General features: G+C 37.5%; 1 protein-coding gene across 1 annotated transcript in view; it reads left to right on the forward strand.

Annotated features, from left to right (window-relative positions):
- The window catches only part of epha4b (eph receptor A4b), a 386372-nt gene that overhangs the window by 342019 nt on the left and 25848 nt on the right, over positions 1-18505 (forward strand). The gene's annotated exons all lie outside the window — the stretch shown is intronic.

Raw genomic sequence — 18505 nt, forward strand, 5'->3', positions numbered from 1 at the left:
CAAGACTAGGAAACAAGATGGAAATCTTGGTTATGTTCAAAGTTGCCCACTCTGCAGTAACTTCAGGAGGATCAGATTGATCATCATATTGGTCTGCTAGCAGCTCATGGTGTACGCTAAATACTGGCTGTAGAAATTGAAATGGAGTCTTCTTCAAAGTTCAAAATTTCAAAATAAATTTATTATCGAACTACGTATATTTCACCATATACTACCTTGAGATTCATTTCTTTAGGGCATTCACAGTAGATCAAAGAAATACAATAGAATCAATAAAAAACTGAACACAAAATCTGACAAACGTGCAAAATACATGTGCAAATCTTTGACATTAGTTTTAATGTTAATAGCTGTTAGGTTTGCATTTTGTTCAGTAGGAATACTGTATATTACAAACTGTTGTTGAAACAAGTCATAAAATTATCACTGAATGGATCTGAATGTTGGATAGCAAAGATAACTATGAATCATGCAAAATTAGTTACCAATGGTTTGACAACCAAAGATCTGCAAATATATGGCACTTTCTATGTCCCTTAGGGTGAGAGGGAAAATAGATCAACCATAATGAAATGGCAGAGCAGACTCGATGGGCCAAATGGCCTAATTCTGCTCCTATATCTTATGATCTTATAGTCTCTCTAAAGTTTCCACATCCTTTCCCATATTGAAGTGACCAGAGCTGAACACAGTACTCCATATCTTGTGGGAAATGTGCACACCAAATTTTCACACCTGACAATGTGATAATAAGGTGAGGTTCTGTTTAGAGGTGTTAACTGAAGGATCAATTCTGTTTAGGATTGCAGGGTTGACTGCATGGTCATCTGAGAAAGAGGCAATGACATTTTTTACATTGACCTGAAAATGCAGACCTCTGGAATAGAATTTACACCTCAAATTTGTGTCAGACGAGAATGCTACTCTGCAATATATACCCAGTAGTTTGCCACAGGCAGTTTCGTACTAATTTCCTCCTCCTTAAGTGCATTACCAGGCCGAGAGAAGTTTTAAATTATACCTGCAAAGATCAGCAATAATAGACTTCCATCACAAATCTGCTTACTGAGACTTGTTCCAATCAATACAGATTGACATATTCATCAGATTTCAGCAGTTGTGTCTGTTTATGGTGAGCAGGGTTTACAATTCAGAGGTAATACAGTCAACTAAAATTGTAAACAGCCATCACAACAATAGTAGAGCCAGGCAAACATTAAGTTGTTACAAGATGACTGCAGATTTGTTGCATGGATGCTGATTCTGAGTGTCGGTCTTGAATAGCTGAGAATTTCAGCTTTTTCAGAACATATTTGAAACAGATTTATTACACATCTGCCCACTAAAAGGCAAAGTTCCAATGATACAAATAACTGTTGTTAATAAAATATGCTCCACTGCTAATTAATAATGCACTTCAATAACATTTTTTAGGATTGGTTGGTTTGGGCAATACTGAATATTTATTTTCCATGTGCTGATTAATGAACTGAATAGGTTACAGGGGCCTGTCTCCGAAGCCTTTGGCACATGGATCAAAATACTCATCAGCCTCAACTTCTGAATATGTAATTCTGATTAGTATTAACAATTCAGACAAACATGCCTAATTAAATGTATTAAACTTTGTCACATTATCATGAATATTCAGTTGAAGAACTAGATTGAGAAACATATGTAAGAAGATACAAAGGAGGCATACATCTTGCAAAGAGATTTTTAAATATGACACAGAGAGGTTTTAATGTGGAAATAGAATTGGATTATATTTTTATTAATTAACAGTTTTGAATCTTCCATTGTGACAAGGCTAAATTAGCCAAAATTGAAATTTTTGAGATTTCTTTTATTCATACCCTAGTCCTATTTAATACGCAAATTTTAAAATGGAAATGTCATCAAATTCACTTTTGGAAAAAGAATGCACAGAAAGGTTTATGATTAATTTGGAGGATGTCACCACACATTAAAGTAAATGAACAAGGAAAACACAGAGAAATAGAGAATTAACTCATTGATCCACCATCCCTCATTTTGTGTCTGCAAAATTTTTCCCCAACATCTCAAAACAACCAAAACTTCCCAACACCATTTCTTTCTCACAAGACTTTATTGAAACACACTGGTTTTGAAACGAGAGAACACCTGCATTTGATATAAGAAGATTAATGTTCGTAATCAATTACAAACTGTTACATATGAAATACAAATCCTTACTTTCTTTGTTTGGATATTATTACATTTTAAACAATTCCAGTTTTTTCTTTTATTTCCAAAATTTCTTAATGTTATCTCTGCTGTTTAACAAATGATGGTCAATTTCTACAGATGTCTTGGACTAGATGTAGGGTGTATTAAAGGTCAGGAGGATTATGTCAGTCAAAGCCCAGGTTATGGTGATCTTAGCATAGTGCAGTAATACCATCAAGCTCAAAATAGCAATTTGAAAGAGAATCAAATAAATTATCTGTAGTTAATTTTGTTCACTCTTGGAAGAGAAATAGCTAACTTCAAACTGATTGTGGCAAGGAGTAGTGAGGGGCAGGGGAGGTCATGGATGGACACAGCCTCTTTGATTTGTCTCCATCACCAATGAGATGCATTTAAAACTCCAGCACATTTTCTTCAGAATCAAATGGAGATGTAATGACATCATTTCAGCAATTATCTTCAAGTCAAAGTTGTTCAGCCTCCCACTTAATCTCAGGATATTCAAACTGCCCCACAGTGACTCATCCAGCAATGCACCTTCTTCTCACCGCCTCAAAAGACAGAATTGGCTGTTCAAGGCACAGATAACAAAATCTTTACATCAGGTAAATTTCTTTACCACAGAGTTGTGAAACTTGGCCTTCTCTGCCCAAGAGGGCTGTGGATGTTCAGTCCCTGCCAATAGTCAAGGCAGTGATTGACAAATTTTTAGCTATTCAAGCAATCAAGGAATTAATATGGGAAAGTCAGGCTAAAATCAGGGCCAGTGGTCTACTACACAGGAAGCTCCTCTAGCAAGGAGCCCATCAGCAGACAAGTTTACTCCCAGACAAAAATAATAAAAATATAACCTTCACCCTAACTAAGCGCACACTTGTAAAGAATGTAAATCTATATATGAGGATGTTCAATTAAATAGTTACTCTTGAGAAGCTGATGGTCTCAACAGCTGGAATAGAGATTGGTACACATCCTTACCTTTAATATCATTCCCTACATTGAATGATACCAAAATGGGATGGAACCAAAAATGTGCACTTATGATTATTTGTCCTTAAGGAATGGGCTAATGTTTTGCATCAGCATACGTCACTTAATTTAATAATTTAGTCAGGTCCAGAAATCTGATGCTAATTGAGTTTCCCATGCAAATTATATAGAATTAAATATATAACTCGCTTGAACTCTTTGTTGGTATTAAAGCTGTTGAAATGTCAGCAGAATTGCAGAATTTTTTTGAGAGGTATTCTCCAAGGAGCACCAGTGTTGCTTGAGTTGAGGCCTATGTAGTTCAACTACAACCTACAGATAAAGTTAATGGAAGGGAGCTCATTACTGCAATCAAATATTAAGGATTCCATTCTTCAGATGAAGTCCAAAAACTAGGATCTGATACATCTTGCTGTCCACATGGATGCTTTGTTGACACCTCTGGGGAGAACAGAAAGAATATCCAGCAGGAAAATGTATGAGGCAGGGCACTTAAAGAAGGAATGAATGATCCCTGCAATTATTAACCAAAGGTCAGGAAGAATTTCTTCTCAGCTACAACAGCTATAATCATACATCTTGCCAGATCGAGGGAAATGTTGCCTGTTCAGCCACTATAAAAAGAGCCTGAATCTTATTGGGAACAAGGTCTAGGGTACTTCAATCCTGGTAAGGTTATCCACAACAGCAGTTTAAAACCCCGATTGAAAATGACATCCTTTACCTGGGCAAAGACTGAAAAATGTTGAACAAGGCATGATTCAGGCAACCCACATACTATGGAGGAGTTGTGTTTCTAGAAAATAATTCATGGCATAAAATTCTGTGCTGCTAAATCCTATTTTCCATTGAACTGGAGTATTGTTCCTATGAGATGCTTTTTCTCTCAGCAGTAATGATCATTATCACAACTGCTGGTTCACAGCGGGAAGCCATTTAAGAGATTACCTTCTCAGTTTCCAAAGCAAATATCTTAAGTGGTCAGCAGCTACATTTGCAAACAAGGGCATTTGAAGACGCTGTAGCAAGTCCCACAACTTTAATTCTTGCACAGAGCTTCTCTCCAGCATCTGACCTCTGTGAAACATCGTTTTACATCAGTGAAATCCCTTTTACATGGCTGTTTATTTCACAACTTGCATGTAAACTTGCTGGCCCTGTTTTAAAAATGTTGAGAGTAAATAATATGGAATATACTTGAAAAATAAAGCTGCTGGTCAGCAAGATGAACCTACCATGTTATCTGCACCTGCATCAATAAATGCAAGTTGAAAAGATATATAAAAATTAAGACAATTGGTATTTCCTTTTGCCTTTTGTATTTATTTAACTATTTATAATTAAGCCCCCCACATAAATATCATAATAACTAATTTTTTCTATATTTTGAATTTTTTGGATATTGAATTCCACAAGGACAATTTTTTGTAATCTGATGACTATAATCTGGGACAACTCACACAAAATGCTGGAGGAACTCAGCAAGTCAGGCAGCAACTATAGAAATGAATAAACAGTCGATATTTTGAGCCGAGACCCTTCTTGATTGCCTTTCAGTATTTGCTGGAAGCTTCAGGAAAAGAATAAATTGAAGAAGTCATAGTGGTAGTGAACAGAACGTAGCCCTTTACCTCAGCATGCACATGTTGCACATCATGTGCGCATTTATATTACTCACATTTACCTGCATTTGGTCTGTAGTACTCTATGCCTTGGCAATTCAAATTGACATCCCAGTTTGACATTACATTCCAGATTCTAACCGCTTTCAAAATGACCCAGATCCTCTTCAAAACTCTTGCTTGTTACCTTAAATTGTTTTAGACATCTTTGCTAAGAAGAAAAACTTCCTACCTTTTATCCTATTTTCTCTCCTCATATTGTATATCTCTGTCAGGAACTCCTATCTACCTCAGTTTCCCCCATTCCTATAATTGTTTGAATAACCAATTATCTCAATAGAGGGACATCCCTTGTGTGCTTACTGTACACTGTGGTTTTAATGATATAGGGAGTTTTCACTGATCATTATCTTTAACAAAACTATTGCTTTATTTTAGAAGCAAATCTTAACTACTGAGGAGGAATCTGATTGCAGTCCCCTCTGCATGGATATGTAACATATTTTGAAGGAGATAACGTGCAGAATTGTAATCATTAGCTGCCGGATTTCCCACCGTTGCTAACGATCTCAAGCTCCATAGTAATACTTGATATCCTCTTGAAGCAAGGGAGCATGAGATAATTAGCAGTTTTGAAAATGCCAGATCGACACAATTACTGATCATTATGTGATATTTCAGTGGCACCCTAGGCTCAAGTCCCTTCAGATTACTCAGTACCATTAAGTAGCAGCAAAGTGCACAGAATCATAGGAAATCCATCATTACACAAGATTACAAATGATGAATGTTACAATGCTTAATTTCAGTCTCACTTATGGTTTGGAATTCAGACTTCATGGATTATTTATAAAAACAAGAAACCAGAACCACAGAAATGTATTTTTTCTAACATAGTCAACCTCCTTTTTCATTTAAAATAAAAACAAAAGAAAGCTCAGAACTTTCAGTGAGACATGCAGCACATGTTCAGGGAAAAACAGAATCAATAATTCAGGTCATGTTAGTTTTCAGCCTGTCTACTAGCATTGACTAGTAATAGTGCACCACTGAAGCAGTGCTAGAAGTTCACTGGAACCACGTTCCATAATCATTGCATAATGTGTGAAACAATAGCATTTGTAAGGTGCTATTGAACCAAATGGATATTTCATCCAAATATCATCCAACTGTCCCTCGTCCACCATGTATTATTCCTGTCCTTGACATCGTGTAATGAAAGCTACTTGCAAAAGACGATGTACTAACTCAGTTTTCACCCTCATGAAATGAATATTAGGTAACATGATTTGTTTAGGAATAGAAGGCCGAAATTGACCCTCGAAGACCTTTGTATGTTGCTCCAGATTTCCAACATCTGAGGTCTCTTGTGTCTCCCTGAAGTTGATCACTGCCATTGGTAACTTAGCAGCCAGTTCAATAACATGTCCGATTTTCTTTTGGCCACTGGCAGTGAAAAGTTTCTACTTACTTTAGCAGCAAGAACTGTGACTTGCAACAACGTGCTGAGGTTTGTACATTGACCTGGTTTAATACTATATTCACTTTCATCAAATGGTATCGAATGTTAGTTATTTCAAATCAGTTCTGCCTTGTTTAACAATAATTCTACAAAAAATTAACACCAGCCCAATATATTTTGAACAGGAAGTTGGCCAGTTAAGAGATTAATTTTACACAGAGTATTGAGCAGGGCAATTTTGACAATCCAGATCAATTGTGCTAATAGAACTAGTATTTACTGACTTTCCTATCCTCAAGAAGTCATTTGAAAAGCCCTTCCCGCAGGCTTGCTTGTCATTCTCCTCCTGTGTTTCTTACTAGTTAGCGTATGCAGAAATCAATTTAATTTACCACCAAGGTCAGAGTTCAATATATTTACATAATTGTGTTCAAGAAGTCTCAGTTTATTCTCTTAGAATTATGTTGGCCTGCTGTTTAAGAGAAAGTCATTTAAATATCCTCACTGTTGGTAGCTAATAAAGCAGATTTATGGCCCAGAAATTCGAGTTTCCTCTGGACCTTCTGTGCCTCTGAGGCACAAAGTGATGAGAGTCGCACAGTGACAATCAGTTGTTTGGAGTGTGCTTTTGGGATAGGCAAATATTTGAGATAACCACCAAACAGGCAATAGCTTGATATGGCTCATCCCACTTATCAGTCGTCAGAGGTGCTAACCCATTTTTAGGTAACAACTTATATACAGCTGTTGAACATGTTGGTTGTTTGCACTGTTTTATGAGACCCATGTTTCTTTTTCATGCAATGCCCAAATGTTTTAAAGCACCAAAGAATCTGAACCTTCACTTGTTTTAGTCTTCATTTTAAAGCATAACCCGTGTCTTATACAGCCATTTAAATAGTTCTGAAAATAAAAAATACAAGCAAAACAAAATAATATTGCCATAGTATAGTAGATCATTCAGCCCATTGTTGCTATACTAACCCCTTGAAAGGGATTTACTGTACGACTAGCCTCCTGCATAATTTTCTTCAAGTATTTAACCAAACATACATTAAAAATTATTGAATTGGAGCCTTTCAGGCAGTGCTTTCTGAATATCAACATCTTGCGATGTAAAGAGGATATTCTCCAGTCTAAACAGCTTCAGTGCCTATAGCCTCTAATTGTGCCTGCAGAGACTGACCCTTCTTCCACTGCAAACAATAACTCTATCAAAGCCCCTTGTTACTTAAAAATGATTAAATAGGTCTTTAATCCCAACTCCAAGGAGAATAACCCCAGTTTCTAATGAAGAGCCTTCAACCTGAAATTTAAACTGTCTAGTCTTCCACAGACAGTGCCTGATCTGCTGAGTGAATCCAGAATTGTCAGGTTTTATTAGCCCCAGATTCAATTGTTTGGAAATTATCTGCCTCATCCTACATGAATATTCCATAATCTCCACCGTACATTCTAAAAGGTCCTGACACTTTGTAAAGTGATAATTCAGAGATTTACAAAAGACATTCCTTGATTTTTATGCCTTATGCATCTGTTTGGAAAGGTGAGGATCCGATTTACTTGTGCAGAAATGTGCATCATTTGAATGACAGATTACCTTGCAGATTAGTTGTGACATTTTCAATGTTTGTCTCTGAGCCTCTCTCCTGGGGATTGTAGTGTCAGTTTTGGGTCAGTGTAACACTGAGCCTAAAAATTCTGTGTTCAAGCTCATCATCCAGACTGACATTCCATTATATTAGGGAGGGAGCCCCGGCCTGTATTTCTGATTTTGGTATTAGTACTTGAAGTTGATGCCACATTGCCAAAAATTACTATAGTTTAAGAAGTATTTAATTGGGTGCCCCAGGGCTTTAAGTGAAAGAGGCAGAGAGACATAGCCGTTAAATTACTGGAGTATTGATCACGAGATATTTCAAATCTTGCCCCTATGGTTGGGGAATTTAAATTAATGAAAATGACATAAGCAGGTAAATAAATAAGACACCACATCTAGAGCAGTAAGACAAGCAATAAAGATGATCTCACTGACAATGTCCATGTCCTGTTAAGGAATGAAAAGAAAACAGACTTTTGAAATAAATGCACAATGAGTGGATCTTCTTGGAAAATATAAAGGATGTATTGCTAAATTCTTTCCATTAACTATCTTGTACTGTATCTGATACTGAAATGGTCCACACGCTATCTGTTGCAACCCCCCTCATATTGTTGCTGAAACTTCTGTCTATGAGTGGGAAAGAACGTTCGTCCTCACCTGCCCATCAAAGTAATTTACCAGAATGGAATTTCTGCAGGGTTTTGAAGTGCAACTCCACTGAATTGACTGAAACATCACAAAATATACATAGGAAACTGAAGTAAAAACAGTGTACAAAATTATCCAAAAACCCAAATCACATTTTTGGGTTTTAACTGATCATTTTGGTTTTGTGGGGCTTTGAGGAAGCTCTTAAAATAATCTTTCTTTCGCACAAGAACCCTAAGAATGATAGGTTAAAACCTTTGTAAATTTGTATTCATATCATACATTTTTTTTGTCCAAAGAGAGGAAGGCAGCATTCTGGAAATTGAGCCAGGTGACATGGAGCATTTATTAGTGGGAAGATATTAGGGAAACAGCAGTATAACACAAGATCAGATTAGGAAATAATATACAACGCTCCAAAGTAGTCTATTAATTCCTACATGAGATTTACCTCAGATGGTAGGGTGAAGTTTCCACAGTGGATTCTTTTTTTATATTGGTACTGTGTTTTGCACCTTGGCCCCAGAGGAACTTTGTTTCATTTGACTATTTTCATGGGTATTCATGTATGGTTGAATTGAATGACAATTAAACCTCAGCTGACTTATATTCCAATTCATAGGGGTGGCAGTGTAGCACAGTGGTTAGCACAATTGCTTTACAGAGCCAGTGGTCACATAACAGGGTTCGATTCCCGCTGCTATCTGTACATTCCCTCTGTGTCCACGTGAGTTTCCGATGGGTGCTCCATTCCCTTCCACATCCGAAGAATGTGCAGTTAGGTTAAGGAATAGTGAGTTGTGGGCAGAAGCATGATGACACTTATGGGCTGTCCCACCTATAATCATTGGACAGTGTTGGTCGTTAGCACAAAACAAAATGTTCTTTGATATACGTGTGACAAATAAAACTAATCTTTAATCCTACTTGGAGTCTTCCACTAAAAGTTGGAGCAGCATATAGGTGATGTTGGTCAGAAGTTTCCAAGCTAGATTTTAAGGGCAAAGGCATATTTAACCAATATAAAAATTGCATCTAACTGCCCAGCAGCAACATTCATCTGCAACAGAGATGTAATTTATTTTTGAAATAAATTGGAAGGATAGCCCATAAATGTTAGAAAAAGATCAACAAAGGAGTTTTAAGAGCTAGTTCTAGTCCTAATCCAATCAAATCAGTAAAGCTAAATTATATTACCATCAATTTTCAGGTCTAAATTGCTGTTTGTTTCCTGTGTAAAAATGACATCTGTTCAATTTTTGATGTGGGTCAGCAGTTTATTTAAAGTGACATAATTGTATCCCATTGAGATAACTCAGTGAGCCTCTGAGTTGCGAAGATCATACTTCTAGTGCCCGATCTGTTCAACTAGCTAATCTCAGCAGGCAGCGAGTAGTTTTCCCAAGCATCTTAGCTCAGGGATGCAAATCAACTGAACTTATTGATTGCTTGATCTCTAACCAACACTGAGAAAGAGCAGGTTGAGGCTCAGTTAGCATGCCCCTTTCTGTAGCCGGGAGTAACCTGCTGACACTCCAAAGGCCTGCATATTATAATAGCCACTGGGCAAGATGAAACTTGTAACCCCGCTGCTGTATTTGAACAGGAAATCAATGTCCTTTGGAGTGGAAATGCGAAGAGAAAATGATGTGAGAAGGAAACTAAAACCATCTCACTGATGTTAATATATGTTTGCATTCTCTGAACCATTTAATTTTGAAAAAAAAAAATCACATTTTTAAGAACATAAATAGGTATTTAATTTTTATACAATTTTTAACCTGAAGCTAATGCAACATTGTGTTCTAGTTAACCCTCTATTGGAAACCTTTCTGTAGCTTCTGTTTGCTATACAGCTATGACACATCCACTGTCTTAAAATACAGAACGCAGAGATACTGAAAGAAAAATATAGTCTCGTTCTCTGATATAATGCTGCAATTTATATTGCGTAGGACTTTGCGCTATGTTTTTACTCATAACACTTGCTTGAGCAGTCTCTGTCAGTGACCACTGACCAAAAGAGCACTTATGCCAGATGTTCACTCAGATATGTTGGAGGAACTCAGCAGGTCAGGCATGCCTATGGAGAGGAATGAACAGGCAACGTTTCAGATCAAGTCCCTTCATCAGGACTCGAGAGGAAAGGGGAAGAAGCCAGAATAAGGAGGTTGGGGAGGGGAAGGAGTACAAGCTGGCAGATAAAACCGGGTGAGGGGGAAGGTGGGTGGGTGGATGAAGTAAGAAGCTGGGGGGGGGGGCGGGTTGTGAGATAAAGGGTTGAAGAAAAAGGAATCCGACAGGAGAGGGCACTGGACCATGGGAGAAAGGGATGGATGAGGGGCACCAGAGGGAGGTGAGGAGAAAAGAAATGCTGAGAGAGGAGGCAGAATGGGGAATGGAGAAAGAGAGAAGGGGGAGGGCAGAAAAATTACCAGAAGTTAAAGAAATCAATGTTCCTCCAACTTGAGTGTGACCTCATCGTGGCAGCAGAGGAGGCCGTGAACTGACTTGGCAGGATGGGAATGGGAAGGCCAGCACCTTCACTCAGTCTGCCACAAAAAGCACAAATTCCCGGTGGCCACCCATTACAATTCGACCTCCCATACCCATCCCAACATCTTGGCCCATAGCCCCATCTGTGTTCTTGCTGGCTATCAAGTCGAGTCTCTACTTACAGTAATACCCTCTAGTGCAGGGGTTCACAAACTGCAGTCCACAGAGTTTAATGGTAAATCTCCTTGGACATAAAAATGGTTGGGAACTCCTGATTTAAGTTTTGTATGCAATCTAAGGAGTGGAGGACATAGTATATCATCCAAACTTGTATGTAATTTTATTACATATTGTTCAACACTAAGTGTTTGTTCAGTTCTTGGACAACCTGCTTTATTTATAATTGACATCCAGTTTCACCGGTCTTATGCTGAGTTATCCATGATCTCACTGTACATAAAGACTTTAAATGCAAATTGCATTTATCGCAACCTCCAGGTGACCTAACATGCTTGACAGCCAGTATGTGCAGGCATAGGTGTAATATAGGAAGTAGATTGGCCAACTTATGAGCAGCAGGTTGCCAGGTTCAGCACTGCGGCATTGCAATTAGTGCAGTTACCCACCATGACTGTATATTCTCACCTCTGGCACCATCTCTGCAGAGTTTGCACGTTCTCCTCATGGAATTCTGCCAGCTCCACGTTTCCTCCCTCATTCCAAAGGTGTGCTGTTGTTAATTGTCCACTCTCACGTTAGCCGCAAGCGTAGGCATCCGGCAATAGAACACAAAACAAAACTGGGGAGATGATAGAAAGAGAGAAAGTAAATTGAGCAATGGGGGGGGGGCTGTGGAAATAAGGAATTGATGGATGACTCTGCCAAAAGTTCCTAGTTGTATGTAATATAATAATAGCATATAGATAACATTATTAAAATGGCTGAAGTTAAATGTAATTCCCATGAATAAGTGCAGTACTGTACAAAGACTCTGGAATGTGTATGGGGAAATACACTTTCTATAAATCCAGAAACAAATATACACATTCTTGCACCACCCGCAGCTTTTCATGCATAAAAATCACATCTGCTCTGCCAAAATACATTGACTGCAGTTCAGGCTTCCTGCTTACAGAAAAACAATATGTTTGTGTTAAATTACGGCATAATGATTCTCTTTTAAATCTATTTGACTAAGTGGGGGAAAAAAGCACAAGTCACATTCATGGTGGGAGCCTAGGTTCCCTTTCCCCCGCCACTAAAGTCAAGTTGAGAACGTGTTGATCCTTATAGAGTTGGCAGTGTAAATGTCAAGCAAGTGACAGTCAACTTTCAGAGAGAGGAGTTATTAATCAGTTATATTTACTGCTATCACATGTTTCAATTAAAGTATATCAATTGTTTTTGCTGATTGTTGCATTAGACTATTCAGCACAACCCACACATGCAATATAAGGTTTCTGTACAAAAGCCACAGGCAAGACTCCCCTTTAGTGATTAAAATGCAGAAAATTACCCTCTAAACGTTGCTCACTTGCTTGCTAATTATTCTTATCCCAGATCAGCACTGCTAAAACATTTCTGTCTGTGGGAACGTGATGTCCACAAATGAGTTTCCTACGTTACAATGGTGATTACATTTCAAGTACTTCATTGTCAATGCAGTACAAAATGTGATTTCAACCTATGCAGAAGTAGGTGAATAATAATGAACGATGGACAGTTAGCATAATTTAATCAGTGGATTAAGTCACTTTGAAATGTTAAATCCATATCATAAAGTTATATTAGTATTGCAGTGCTATATATTCTATCAGCAATTTAAATGAATCACCTCCACTATAGAAATATGAATACAGCTAGGAAATTCTATCTCTTCTGTTCAATGATGCATATAATAGTGACTGATGAAAAATTCAATTGAATTTCCAGCAAGCTAGAAGCTCGGCCACCGTCAAACTGGGAGTTATTCCCCTCACCCGTGTCGCTGGCAGAGACTGATTTGTCAACAGTGTCCCTTAGAATGAACTTGCAATGATTGTCTGTCCTTATCCCATCTCCAAGATGCCAGATCGATCTAACAGCTCCCCACTTAGAGCTCGATTCGTATTGAAGGTAGCGGCCAAGCCTCCAGCATGCATAAATTCGATCGGCTGTTTCATCAATCACTGTGATAACTATGTCACAGAATGTAACCTCAAGCATCGAACCTTTCAATCTTTTCCAGCTTTGCAAAGAAGCTGGACAAGAGGCTAATGGATATTTAATTTATAGGGGAAGCTGTAGCTTTGCTTCCCTTTTCTAAAAAGATGGAATGTTCCTTCTTTAGTACTGATAATTCACTTGCACAATGCTGACCCAATATGATGAGTACCTAAAACTCAAAGCCCTTTCATCTTGCTCTGTGGTTATTGACCATCCTGGTTTCTGACACAAACCAGCATTATTGCCTTCGGGTTCAGGAAATGAGAGCAATCTGTCATGCCTGACAGTCTATATTTTCTATGTAATAGTCAGACAACCATTTCTTGTAAATTTAGCTGTAACATTGTACCTGCTGTCCTTCCTGTCTTTATAAAGATAGATCAGTAATGATTTTAGAGCAGATAAGATATTGATTCATTTCCATCCAGATTTTATCATGTTGTAAAACAATGTCAAGAATCGTCTTGACGATGCAGAAACTACCAGATTATTTTAACCTAAATTGATAATGGAAGAAACTGCTTTCACAAACTACTGAACATGTGAAAAAACACAGAATAATGTTATATAGTGCAACCTTTTACAAATGTTTTCCATTGTAGGGGCACACCCAAAGAGTTAATATCCTTCTTTCAGATGCAGTCCTCTTATTTTTTTAATCTTGTCTGTATTATAACAAAAAAATTGAGAATAGAATAAAATCAACACCAAAAAAAAATAATTCAACCTATCACATCCTTGTCAGCTCATTGAAAGGAATCTTTTTCTGCAATGCTATCATTTTTTATTTTTTAATCTAATTCCTATTTAAAACTATCAACCCTTTAATTTAGTGCAATCCAAATCATAACAACACTGCATTAAAAGAAAATTTCCCCTGGTAGTTTAAGCAATTATTTTAAATCATCATTGTCTGGTGACCACATTAACAAGAATAAATTACAGAGGCAATGGCCATTTTAACCCTGGTTTGTAATATCCAGGAATAATCAGAATACCTTAAATGAAAGAGTTAATGCAGTGCTCAGGAAGATGAAAGTGCAGTTTATCCTTGTCATGTCACTATTCATTTGGTATTTATTGTTAAGCAAAGACAGCAGGATATTAAGTTTTAAAATACAATATCTGGGAGGGCATTGGGGAGGTTCTCTATCAGTGTTTACTATCTTTCATTTTAATGATGACGGCAGGGCTGATTTATTTATTTTTGCTGAAGCATTAGATAATTGGTAATATTATTTATTACCATAAAATCAGATACTGTTTTCATTGTAAGAATAATAATAATCTTAAAATGATGGATTTCACTATTAATCTGTCTGATATAAAGTACAATGCTCACTAATAGAAAAGAAATGCTTAACATTTCTTTTCAGCATCTCATTTTAAGCCTGCAGTGCTTTATTTTATTTCCAGCATTAAAATATTTCTGACTCCAAAATGCCAGAATCTGTACAGCTGGGATAATAAAACTGTAACTCCTCCCCTTTTTCCTTACAGATAAATATATAAATGTAGACTTGCTGCCGTTCGTGAGCTTCGGATAGGATGGCCTATATGTTTTACAGCCAACAACCCTGGGGAATTCAAATTTTCCACTTTTGGAGCTGTGCAGGTGTGCACATTGACTGCAGTGGAGTGAACACGTGTAAGTGTTTCACTTCACTAGTTCATAAAGATGAGTATTGGGGCATATCCGACTGCCCTTCCCTACACATCCTTTCATTTTGAAATGTAGCACTGTCATAATGCAGTAAAGAATAAATTTTAATGTTTTTATAATCAGAGTGAAGACACTTGCTGGTGACATGAAACATAATGCATAAATATGAGTGCATCCATCCCTTAAGTATGGTAGGAAAACCAAATTTGTAGACGGTTGGCTGTTTGCTTAAATAATCACGTATACCTTGAAAAACTAATAACTTTTCTTCAAATTCAAGAGTTGACCCATTTTAAAATGAATCTTTTATAAATTGAACTTTAAAGAACAATATTCATTTCAAAGAAAGCTTGGGGAAGATTTGGTCATGCATGGAATAGCATGACATACAAAAAGAGTCATATCAAAACCCATCATTACATAACCTGCATTAAAGATTTTAAAGATTAGCTTTATTTGTCACATGGACATTGAAACAGACAGTGAAATGAGTCGTTTACATCAATGTCCAACATAGTCCATGATGTGCTGGGGGCATCTCTCAGGTGTCAGCATGTTTACGGAGCTAACATGACATTACCACAGCTTACTAATCCTAACCGGTATGTCTTCAAAAAGAGGGAAGGAACCAGAGCACCCAGAGGAAACCTATACAGTCACAGGAAGAATGTACAAGCTCGTTACTGATAGCAGCAAGAATTGAACCATAATCACTGGTGCTGTTAGTCGATGCACTAACCTTCTAAAACAAAATCTTTAAAAACAACCCTTTTGAAATCAAAATTTGCCCAAAGTACTTCCATTAAGATTTACGCTCATTAAACATTTTGATTAGTAGAATTTTCATATTTCACCTTATTGAAGTCCATGTTATTGTTTCACCAACATTAATTTGACTTGAAAGTTAATTGGGTCTCCATTCTGCTAGTGTATTAATTTAACTGGTTTACAGAGAGTAGTGTTCAGTTGCATAAGGTCTTTGATGTGTTGTGCCACACTGGGTGGTGATGTATGCAGATACATAGGTAATACAAGATTCCAACCTCTTGTTGGTAAATCAAGAAAAGTATTTCAAATGTAGTCAAACTTAAGCCCAGTGGGGAGTGAGTTTTACAGTCCTATAATTTACAATTTCCACTGTAATCTTGACTGAGTTGAAGGTATTCTTCAAATACAATCATAGGGTCATAAATACGAGGAGGAGCAGACCAAATGGTCTCGTACACTGTTCAGTGAGTTCCACATTCCTGCCCAATTTTCATAATTCTTTGATTCCTCTACTATCCAGAGGACATATAAAACCAAACTAGCACCGTATTTTTCACTTTCTGTCAACCTTAACAGCTATGATTGAGCTGTGCTGAGTTTGATCAAAACATGATGGAAAATTATTGCTTTCACATTTTTTTGTATTAAAAAAATCTGCTATTATGATCATTATAGTGCTCAGAATCATCTTGCATCAAAGCAGATCTGTCCCTTTAAATGAGAGGAGTGATTTTGCATGTGCAATTTTCAGCAGGGAGTCTCGCTTCCAGATGCAAATGTTGGAAAATGATGCATCCATTATGTTTTGTAATTCCAAAGCATAAAACTAATTGAAAGAAAAACATGGGAGCCAGGGGATAATGTGTGTACTCTATTTTTACTTCTAGTGAGGCACGCTGTTATGGTGAGGTGGTGTCATACACTTATTCATATAATCTGTAATGAATTATCTAAGCTGAATCAAACAGATTTAAGCATTACTCAAGTATCACTGAAATATTAAATACACAACTCGCCTCCCTGCTTATAAACTCCAAATGAAAACAGAACGCATCTCAAGTTATATATACACAGTATAGTATATGACACAACTACTATATAGACATCCGCAGAAGAGAAAATATTAAATTGTCCCATTCACTACTAAAGATTTGATCGCTATGTAGAATTTCATACTCTTGTGGGATAACATCATTCCTGATGCAGGGGAGGGGCGTGTTACTCTGCTGGGCAGTTGAGACTTGTGGCTGTGAAACAATCTCAGGATCTAGGGCCTCCTCCATGCTGGTTGTAGAAATTTGCTCTGGGACTGTAGGAAGTGGTTCTGACAGCTTTAGATACCTTTATTGTCCTTCATTTTCATTGAGCACTATGTTTACCTTGATATGTTTGAGTTTTCCACTGCCATCCTTGAACACTGCTGTGGCATCATCCAGTTCATTCGTTATGTGCTGTGTCAATGATGTGGACGATCATGGTCTTTCCATGACCATGATTGTTCTTGGCTAATTTCTCTACAGAAGTGATTTGCCTTCTTCTTCAAGACAGGTGACTCCAGCCATTAATAATACTCTTCCTACTTGGCATCTTCAATGGCATAACCAGAACTTTTGATATGCACCTGCTGCTCATAAAACCGTCCACCATATACACCCATGATGTCACGCGACCCTGATCAGGGGTCCAAACAGGTGCTACACCTTGCCGAAGGGTGACCTACCTATAGGCTAGGGGAGGGAAGGAGTGCTTTACACCTCCTTTGGTAGAGATGTATCTCCACCCAGCACTCTGCATCATCTAGTACCTTCCTTAGTTCACTTTTAGTTGACTCCTGTGCAGGGAATGTGGCATGCAGCTGGTGGATGCTCTCCAACCAAGTTGTAGTTGTCTCAGACATTTTTGGCCCTACAATGGTGTCCCTCCTGTTTTTACCACATACAAGCCCAACTTGACTTGTTGGTAGGTCTATTTCACTATTACAAATGCCATTACCAAATGAGCTACCTTTCCTCTAGTGTAAGTTCTTAGTCTGAAATATTCAGACTTCAGTATGGTATCTTTGAAATGTCATTCAAGCTCATTTTGTGAAATGACTGAAACAGCCAAACAGATGTCCAATTTTATTTTAATTAAATTGCTGTTCTCTCATGGCTTGTCTATTGTTAGCTTTCACATGGCAAATCAAAGGGCAACTCAGACCTGTGCATCACAGCGTTCTAAGATTTTTCCTCAACAGTATGCAAATTAGTGTTCTTTTTGAAACTGCAATTTGACTTTTTATCTTTTTGTCTTCCCGGTGCAGTCCATTTCTTTTTGATGCCTAACGTTCTCGTAGTATTTGTCCTACTTTGTTGCATTTTCTGCAAATTTCACCTTTAAACTTGCATTGCTCTGGTGCACATGAGTCTCTGCCACAATGGTAACACACATTGTGTGTCAAGGCCAGTTTCTGTTTAGACATTCACTTTTGTTCCTGACTGCGACTCAATTCTGCCTTTGTCTGCTGTTTCCATTGAAACAGCAATTTCAACTGCCCTTTTAATTGTAAATTGTACTTCAGTTAGAAGCCATTTTTGATTGCTTTCTTGTAATAGTCCTCAAACTAAACAATCGCTCAGTGCATCATTAAGGCCAACATTGAACAGACAATGCAAACTTTTTCAATTCAGCCACATGCGCTGAAATGTACTCTCCTACCTTTTGATCCACTTATGAAACCTAAAGCGTTCTGCATTCAACAGTGGTTTCAGTTCTATATGTTCCTGCAATATTTTCATTATATCCAACAAAGCTCATTTTAGCTGGTTTGGTTGGAGCAATCAAACTTCTAAGCAAAC

The sequence above is a fragment of the Mobula birostris genome, chromosome 4 (assembly GCF_030028105.1).
Source record: "Mobula birostris isolate sMobBir1 chromosome 4, sMobBir1.hap1, whole genome shotgun sequence".
In the NCBI taxonomy this organism is placed as follows: domain Eukaryota; kingdom Metazoa; phylum Chordata; class Chondrichthyes; order Myliobatiformes; family Myliobatidae; genus Mobula; species Mobula birostris.